General features: G+C 59.4%; 1 long non-coding RNA gene across 1 annotated transcript; it reads right to left on the reverse strand.

Annotated features, from left to right (window-relative positions):
- On the reverse strand, positions 1-1,225 carry LOC140492387 (uncharacterized). The gene is made up of 3 exons (XR_011963547.1): positions 1,154-1,225; positions 534-621; positions 1-43 (listed from the first exon to the last, which is right to left on the reverse strand). It is a non-coding gene; the product is annotated as an uncharacterized lncRNA (long non-coding RNA).
- Between the last annotated feature and the right edge of the window lie 7,987 nt (positions 1,226-9,212).

Raw genomic sequence — 9,212 nt, forward strand, 5'->3', positions numbered from 1 at the left:
AAATGAGAAGGAGGTCAGGCCAGCCACTTCGACCACATCGTGCCTAGACACAGAAGAGCCAGTCAGTAAGAGGAAGGTGGGGAACACGATCCAAGCATCAAGCAATACTCAATTCCAGGAACAACAATAAACCAACAACAACCTGCATTTATACAGCAACTGAACTGTTACAAAATATCCGTAGGGAGAGGGGTGTGGAGGGAGACGGGGCCGGGGGAGTGGGGAAGGATCTGCGCAGGGTGGGGACGGGGCAAGGGGAGAATGAAATGAGAAACATAAGGGGATGAGTGATGGAGCACAGCAGCTGAAAGCACAGTCATTAACAGTGGAGGGATGAGAATCAGAGACGATCTGCTCTGTGTCAGGAAATGCAGTGATTACCACAGGGCACAAAATGAGACTGACGTTTCCAGCCCAGCTCGGCTCAGGGATTATATACACAGACGGCCACACCCTTACAGAACACTCCCCTCCAGCCCAGCTCAGGGATTACACGCACACACAGACTGCACACACAGACTGCACACACTTACAGAATACTCCTCTCCAGCTTGTTCATTGGATCAAACTTCTTCTTTTTCTGTGTGCTGCTCTGGATGAAATCGAAATCAGTTTCTCCATCTGGAAATATCAGCAACAAAACAAAATCTTCCATCAAAGACTAGTGCAAGCGTTACTCTGTTTCATACCCAATACCATACCTGCCCTGGAGTGTTTGGTGGGGAATGTGTGGGAGCTTTACTCTGTATCTGACACCGTACTGTTGCTGTCCCCTGTCCTGGGAGTGTTTGATAGGGAGAAAGTGTAGAGGTAGCTTTACTCTGTATCTAACCTTGTGCTGTCCCTGTCCCTGGGAGTGTTTGGTGGGGAGATTGTTGAGGGACATTTAATCTCGATCGAACCTCATACTGTCACTGTCCTGGATTAAACAGGAACAGTGTCAAGGTGGCTCACTTTCAGTTTAAAAGGGTAGATGGAGCCTTATTCTATTCAACCTCACCCTGTCCTTTCACGGAGCTTTTGATGGAGACACTGTTGTGGGAACTTTACTCTGTACCTAATGTGGTGCTGTAGCTGTCCTGAGTGTTCAACAGGGACAATGTGTAATGTGGGAGTGTGTAAAGGACGTCCTACAGTCCTCTAACTGTCTTACCCGCTTCCTGAATTCTGCTTTGTGTCTCTTGTCTTCCTCTTGCATCTTTTTTAGTCTGGCTGCTTGCTCTGAGAAAGAAGCAAAGTCACAGTTAACCGTAAACTGGGCTTATCTGTCAAAGTGAAAGCTGGAGGAGTGCGATGGGAACGAACATGGGGCTGGGACATTGACGACACGGTCTGGGATGGCACTGTGCCTGATGTCACCATCGTCGCCTGTACAGCAAAGGCCCTGATCCTTCCAGACAGTCTCCCACAATATTCAACAAAGACTTGGCACGGCTTTTACGGTTTCACAGGACTCGCTGGCAGTGGCAGGTTTTAATCCCCGTCCCTAAATGCCCCTGAAATAGATCTCTCTTAAGCATGCCACAGGAGAGTCAAGAGTAAGTCCCACTGCTGTGTGTCTGGAGTTGTAAGTACACCAGACCTGATAAGCACAGCATATTTCCTTCCCTAAAGGACACAAGTTATCCAAGTGGGTTTACAACAATTTGCAACAGTGTCTTGGTCGTCATTTCTAAGAATAGACTTATATTTCCACCCTTTTCTTCAAAGTCTCATGGTGGGATTGGAATCCCTGCCCTCCCTGCTACCACAATCGCTAAACCCCCCACCCTCCCACCCCTAATCGCCGAATCGCCCCGCCACCCCCACCACAATCACCGAATCGCCCCGCCACCCCCACCGAATCCCTCCACCCCCACAACCACCGAATCCCCCCCACCCCCCACCACAATCAACAACCTCTCCACCATAACCCCCTCCCCCATATCCATTATCACCCCCATTCCCCTCCCCATATCCATCATTATCCCCCTTCTCCCCATATCCACCATTATCCCCCACCCCCTCATTCCCCTTGCCCCCATATCCACCATTATCCTCCTCCCCCCCCATATCCACCATTAACCCCCTCCCCCCCCATATCCACCATTATCCCACTCCCCACATATCCACCATTATCCCCCTCCCCCACATATCCACCATTATCCCCCTCCCCCACATATCCACCATTATCCCCCTCCCCCACATATCCACCATTATCCCCCTCGAGCATATCCACCATAACCCCACCCACTCCCCTCCCCCCCAAATCCACCATTATCCCCCTCCACCCATATCCACCATTGTCCCCCTCCCCCCCATATCCACCATTGTCCCCCTCCACCCCCATATCCACCATTGTCCCCCTCACCTCCATATCCACCACTGTCACCCTCCCCATCCCCCCCATATCCACCACTGTCCCCCTCCCCCCCATATCCGTTATCCCCCTCCCCCCCCATATCCACCATTATCCCCCTCCCCCCCATATCCACCATTATCCCCCTCCCCCCATATCCACCATTATCCCTCTTCCCCCCCGCACATCCACCATTATCCCCCTTCCCCCCATATCCACATTATCCCCCTTCCCCCCATATCCACCACTGTCACCCTCCCCCAACCCCCTCCCCCCCATATCCACCACTGTCCCCCTCCCCCCCTATCCACCACTGTCCCCCTCCCCCCATATCCACCACTGTCCCCCTCCCCCCATATCCACCATTATCCCTCTTCCCCCCGCACATCCCCATTATCCCTCTTCCCCCCATATCCACCATTATCCCCCTCCCCCCGCACATCCATCATTATCCCTCTTCCCCCCATATCCACACTTATCTCCCTTCCCCCCATATCCACACTTATCTCCCTTCCCCCCTTATCCACACTTATCTCCCTTCCCCCGCACATCCACCATTATCCCCCTCCCCCCAACACATCCACCATTATCCCCCTCCCCCGCACATCCACCATTACCCCCCTCCCCCCGCACATCCACCATTACCCCCCTCCACCCCGAACATCCACCATTATACCCCTCCCATCCACCATTATCCCCCTCCCCCACGCGCATCCACCATTATCCCCCTCCCCCACGCGCATCCACCATTATCCCCCTCCCCCCCATATCCACCATTATCCCCTCCCCCCATATCCACCATTATCCCCCTTCCCCCATATCCACCATTATCCCCCTCCCCCCCATATCCACCATTATCCCCCTCCTCCCCCATATCCACCATTATCCCCCTCCTCCCCCATATCACCATTATCCCCCTCCTCCCCCATATCCACCATTATCCCCCTCCTCCCCCATATCCACCATTATCCCCCTCCTCCCCCATATCCACCATTATCCCCCTCCTCCCCCATATCCACCATTATCCCCCTCCTCCCCATATCCACATTATCCCCCTCCTCCCCCATATCCACCATTATCCCCTCCTCCCCCATATCCACCATTATCCCCCTCCTCCCCATATCCACCATTATCCCCTCCCGCCCCATACCACCATTATCCCCCTCCCGCCCCATACCCACCATTATCCCCCTCCCCCCCCATATCCACCATTATCCCCCTCCCCCCCATATCCACCATTAGCCCCCTCCCCCCACATCCACCATTATTCCCCCCCATATCCACCATTAGCCCCCTCCCCCCAAATCCACCAATATTCCCCCCCATATCCACCAATATCCCCCTCCCCCCATAACCACCAAATCCCCCTCCCCCCATATCCACCAATATCCCCCACCCCCCCATACCACCCATAATCCCCCTCCCCCCAACCCCTCCCCCCATTCCCCTCCCCCCCCATATCCACCAAAACCCCCTCCCCCCATCCCCTACCCCCCCATATCCACCATTATCCCCCTCCCCCATTCCCCTCCCCCCATATCCACCATTATCCCCCTCCCCCATTCCCCTCCCCCCATATCCACCATTATCCCCCTCCCCCCATTCCCCCCCCATATCCACCATTATCCCCCTCCCCCCAATATCCACCATTATCCCCCTCCCCCCATATCCACCATTATCCCCCACCCCCCATATCCACCATTATCCCCCTCCCCCCATTCCCCTCCCCCCCATATCCACCATTATCCCCCTCCCCCCATTCCCCTCACCCCATATCCACCATTATCCCCCTCCCCCATTCCCCTCCCCCCCATATCCACCATTATCCCCCTCCCCCCCATATCCACCATTATCCCCCTCCCCCCCATATCCACCATTATCCCCCTCCCCCATTCCCCTCCCCCCCATATCCACCATTATCCCCCTCCCCCCATTCCCCTCCCCCCCATATCCACCATTATCCCCCTCCCCCCCATATCCACCATTATCCCCCTCCCCCCATTCCCCTCCCCCCATATCCACCATTATCCCCCTCCCCCATTCCCCTCCCCCCCATATCCACCATTATCCCCCTCCCCCCATTCCCTCCCCCCCATATCCACCATTATCCCCCTCCCCCCATATCCACCATTATCCGCCTCCCCCCCATATCCACCATTATCCCCCTCCCCCCAATTCCCCTCCCCCCCATATCCACCATTATCCCCCTCCCCCCATATCCACCATTATCCCCCTCCCCCCATTCCCCTCCCCCCCATATCCACCATTATCCCCTCCCCCATTCCCTCCCCCCCATATCCACCATTATCCCCCTCCCCCCATATCCACCATTATCCGCCTCCCCCCTATATCCACCATTATCCCCCTCCCCCCAATTCCCCTCCCCCCCATATCCACCATTATCCCCCTCCCCCATTCCCCTCCCCCCCATATCCACCATTATCCCCCTCCCCCCATATCCACCATTATCCCCCTCCCCCCATATCCACCATTATCCCCCTCCCCCATTCCCCTCCCCCCCATATCCACCATTATCCCCCTCCCCCATTCCCCTCCCCCCCATATCCACCATTATCCCCCTCCCCCCCATATCCACCATTATCCCCCTCCCCCCATTCCCCTCCCCCCCATATCCACCATTATCCCCCTCCCCCCATATCCACCATTATCCCCCTCCCCTCCTATCCACATTATCCCCTCCCCCCCATATCCACCATTATCCCCCTCCCCCCCATATCCACCATTATCCCCTCCCCCCATATCCACCATTATCCCCCTCCCCCATATCCACCATTATCCCCCTCCCCCCCATATCCACCATTATCCCCCTCCCCCCATATCCACCATTATCCCCCTCCCCCCATTCCCCTCCCCCCCATATCCACCACTATCCCCCTCCCCCCATATCCACCATTATCCCCCTCCCCCCATATCCACCATTATCTCCCTCCCCCATTCCCCTCCCCCCATATCCACCACTATCCCCCTCCCCCCATATTCACCACTATCCCCCTCCCCCCATATCCACCATTATCCCCCTCCCCCCATATCCACCATTATCCCCCTCCCCCATATCCACATTATCCCCTCCCCCCATATCCACCATTATCCCCCTCCCCCCATATCCACCATTATCCCCCTCCCCCCAATATCCACCATTATCCCCCTCCCCCCATTCCCCTCCCCCCCATATCCACCACTATCCCCCTCCCCCCAATATCCACCATTATCCCCCTCCCCCCATTCCCCTCCCCCCCATATCCACCACTATCCCCTCCCCCCATATCCACCATTATCTCCCTCCCCATTCCCCTCCCCCATATCCATCCACCGTCCCCCTCCCCCCATATCCACCACCGTCCCCCTCCCCCCATATCCACCACCGTCCCCCTCCCCCCATATCCACCACCGTCCCCCTCCCCCCATATCCACCACCGTCCCCCTCCCCCCCATATCCACCACCGTCCCCCTCCCCCCATATCCACCACCGTCCCCCTCCCCCCATATCCACCACCGTCCCCCTCCCCCCATATCCACCACCGTCCCCTCCCCCCATATCCACCACCGTCCCCCTCCCCCCCCATGTCCATCGTCCCCCCTCCCCCCCATGTCCACCACTGTCCCCCTCCCCCCCATGTCCACCACTGTCCCCTCCCCCCCATGTCCACCATCATCCCCCCTCCCCCCCATGTCCACCACTGACCCCCTCTCCCCCTCCCCCCCATGTCCACCATCATCGCCCCTCCCCCCCATGTCCACCATCGTCCCCCCCTCCCCCCCATGTCCACCATCGTCCCCCCTCCCCCCCATGTCCACCATCGTCCCCCCTCCCCCCATGTCCACCATCGTCCCCCCTCCCCCCCCATGTCCACCATCGTCCCCCCTCCCCCCCCATATCCACCACCGTCCCCCCTCCCCCCCCATATCCACCACCGTCCCCCTCCCCCATATCCACCACCGTCCCCTCCCCCCATATCCACCACCGTCCCCCTCCCCCCATATACACATCCTCCCCCTCACCCCCCCCCATGTCCATTGTCCCCCCTCCCCCCCATGTCCACCACTGTCCCCCTCCCCCCATGTCCACCATCGTCCCCCCTCCCCCCCATGTCCACCACTGACCCCCTCTCCCCCCATGTCCCCCTCTCCCCCATGTCCACCATCATCGCCCCACCCCCCCATGTCCACCATCGTCCCCCCTCCCCCCCCATGTCCACCATCGTCCCCCCTCCCCCCCATGTCCACCATCGTCCCCCTCCCCCCATGTCCACTACAGTCCCCCTCCCCCCCCATATCCACCACTGTCCCCCTCCCCCCATGTCCACCATCATCCCCCCCACGTCCACCAGCATCCCCCCCATGTCCACCATCATCCCCCCCATGTCCACCATCATCCCCCCCATGTCCACCATCATCCCCCTCCCCCCCATGTCCACCACTGTCCCCCTCCCCCCCCATGTCCACCACTATCCCCCTCCCCCCCATGTCCACCACTGTCCCCCTCCCCCCCATATCCACCACTGTCCCCCTCCCCCCCCATATCCACCATCATCCCCCCTCCCCTCAATGTCCACCACTGTCCCCCTCCCCCATATCCACCACTGTCTCCCCCCCATATCCACCACTGTCTCCCCTCCCCCATATCCACCACTGTCCCCCCCCATATTCACCACTGTCCCCCTCCCCCCCCATATCCACCATCATCCCCCCTCCCCTCAATGTCCACCACTGTCCCCCTCCCCCATATCCACCACTGTCTCCCCCCATATCCACCACTGTCTCCCCTCCCCCACTATCCACCACTGTCCCCCCCCATATTCACCACTGTCCCCCCCCATATCCACCACTGTCCCCCCCCATATCCACCACTGTCCCCCCCCATATCCACCACTGTCCCCCCCCATATCCACCACTGTCTCCCCCCAATCCACCACTGTCTCCCCCCATATCCACCACTGTCTCCCCCCCATATCCACCACTGTTCCCCCACCCCATATCCACCACTGTTCCCCCACCCCATATCCACCACTGTCCCCCCCACCCCATATCCACCACTGTCCCCCCCCATATCCACCACTGTCCCCCCCCATGTCCACCACTGACCCCTCTCCCCCCATGTCCCCCTCTCCCCCATGTCCACCATCATCGCCCCACCCCCCCATGTCCACCATCGTCCCCCCCTCCCCCCCCATGTCCACCATCGTCCCCCTCCCCCCATGTCCACCATCGTCCCCCCTCCCCCCATGTCCACTACAGTCCCCCTCCCCCCCCATATCCACCACTGTCCCCCTCCCCCCATGTCCACCATCATCCCCCCACGTCCACCAGCATCCCCCCCATGTCCACCATCATCCCCCCCATGTCCACCATCATCCCCCCCATGTCCACCATCATCCCCCTCCCCCCCATGTCCACCACTGTCCCCCTCCCCCCCCATGTCCACCACTATCCCCCTCCCCCCCCATGTCCACCACTGTCCCCCTCCCCCCCATATCCACCACTGTCCCCCTCCCCCCCCATATCCACCATCATCCCCCCTCCCCTCAATGTCCACCACTGTCCCCCTCCCCCATATCCACCACTGTCTCCCCCCCATATCCACCACTGTCTCCCCTCCCCATATCCACCACTGTCCCCCCCCATATTCACCACTGTCCCCCTCCCCCCCCATATCCACCATCATCCCCCCTCCCCTCAATGTCCACCACTGTCCCCCTCCCCCATATCCACCACTGTCTCCCCCCCATATCCACCACTGTCTCCCCTCCCCCCCATATCCACCACTGTCCCCCCCCATATTCACCACTGTCCCCCCCCATATCCACCACTGTCCCCCCCCATATCCACCACTGTCCCCCCCATATCCACCACTGCCCCCCCATATCCACACTGTCTCCCCCCATATCCACCACTGTCTCCCCCCCCATATCCACCACTGTTCCCCCACCCCATATCCACCACTGTTCCCCACCCATCATCCACCACTGTCCCCCCCACCCCATATCACCACTGTCCCCCCCATATCCACCACTGTCCCCCCCATATCCACCACTGTCCCCCCCCATATCCACCACTGTCTCCCCCCATATCCACCACTGTCTCCCCCCATATCCACCACTGTCTCCCCCCCATATCCACCACTGTCCCCCCCCATATCCACCATTATCCCCCTCCCCCCCATATCCACCATTATCCCTCTTATCCCCTGCACATCCACCATTATCCCTCTTCCCCCATATCCACCATTATCCCCCTCCCCCACGCACATCCACCATTATCCCCCTCCCCCACGCACATCCACCATTATCCCCCTCCCCCACGCACATCCACCATTATCCCCCTCCCCCCCTTATCCACCGATTATCCCCCTCCCCCCCATATCCACCATATCCCCCTCCCCCCAATATCCACCATTATCCCCCTCCTCCCCCATATCCACCATTATCCCCCTCCTCCCCCATATCCACCAATATCCCCCTCCCCCCCATATCCACCATTATCCCCCTCCCCCCCATATCCACCATTATCCCCCTCCCCCCATATCCACCATTATCCCCCTCCCCCCATTCCCTCCCCCCCATATCCACCATTAACCCCCTCCCCCTATATCCACCATTATCCCCCCCAATATCCACCATTATCACCCCCCTCCCCCCATATCCACCATTATCCCCCCCATATCCCCTCCCATCCCCCTCCCCCCATATCCACCATTATCCCCCTCCCCCCCATATCCACCATTATCCCCTCCCCCCATATCCACCTTATCCCCCTCCCCCCCATATCCACCATTATCCCCCTCCCCCATTCCCCTCCCCCCCATATCCACCATTATCCCCCTCCCCCCCATATCCACCATTATCCCCTCCCCCCA

The sequence above is a fragment of the Chiloscyllium punctatum genome, chromosome 21 (genome assembly GCF_047496795.1).
Source record: "Chiloscyllium punctatum isolate Juve2018m chromosome 21, sChiPun1.3, whole genome shotgun sequence".
In the NCBI taxonomy this organism is placed as follows: domain Eukaryota; kingdom Metazoa; phylum Chordata; class Chondrichthyes; order Orectolobiformes; family Hemiscylliidae; genus Chiloscyllium; species Chiloscyllium punctatum.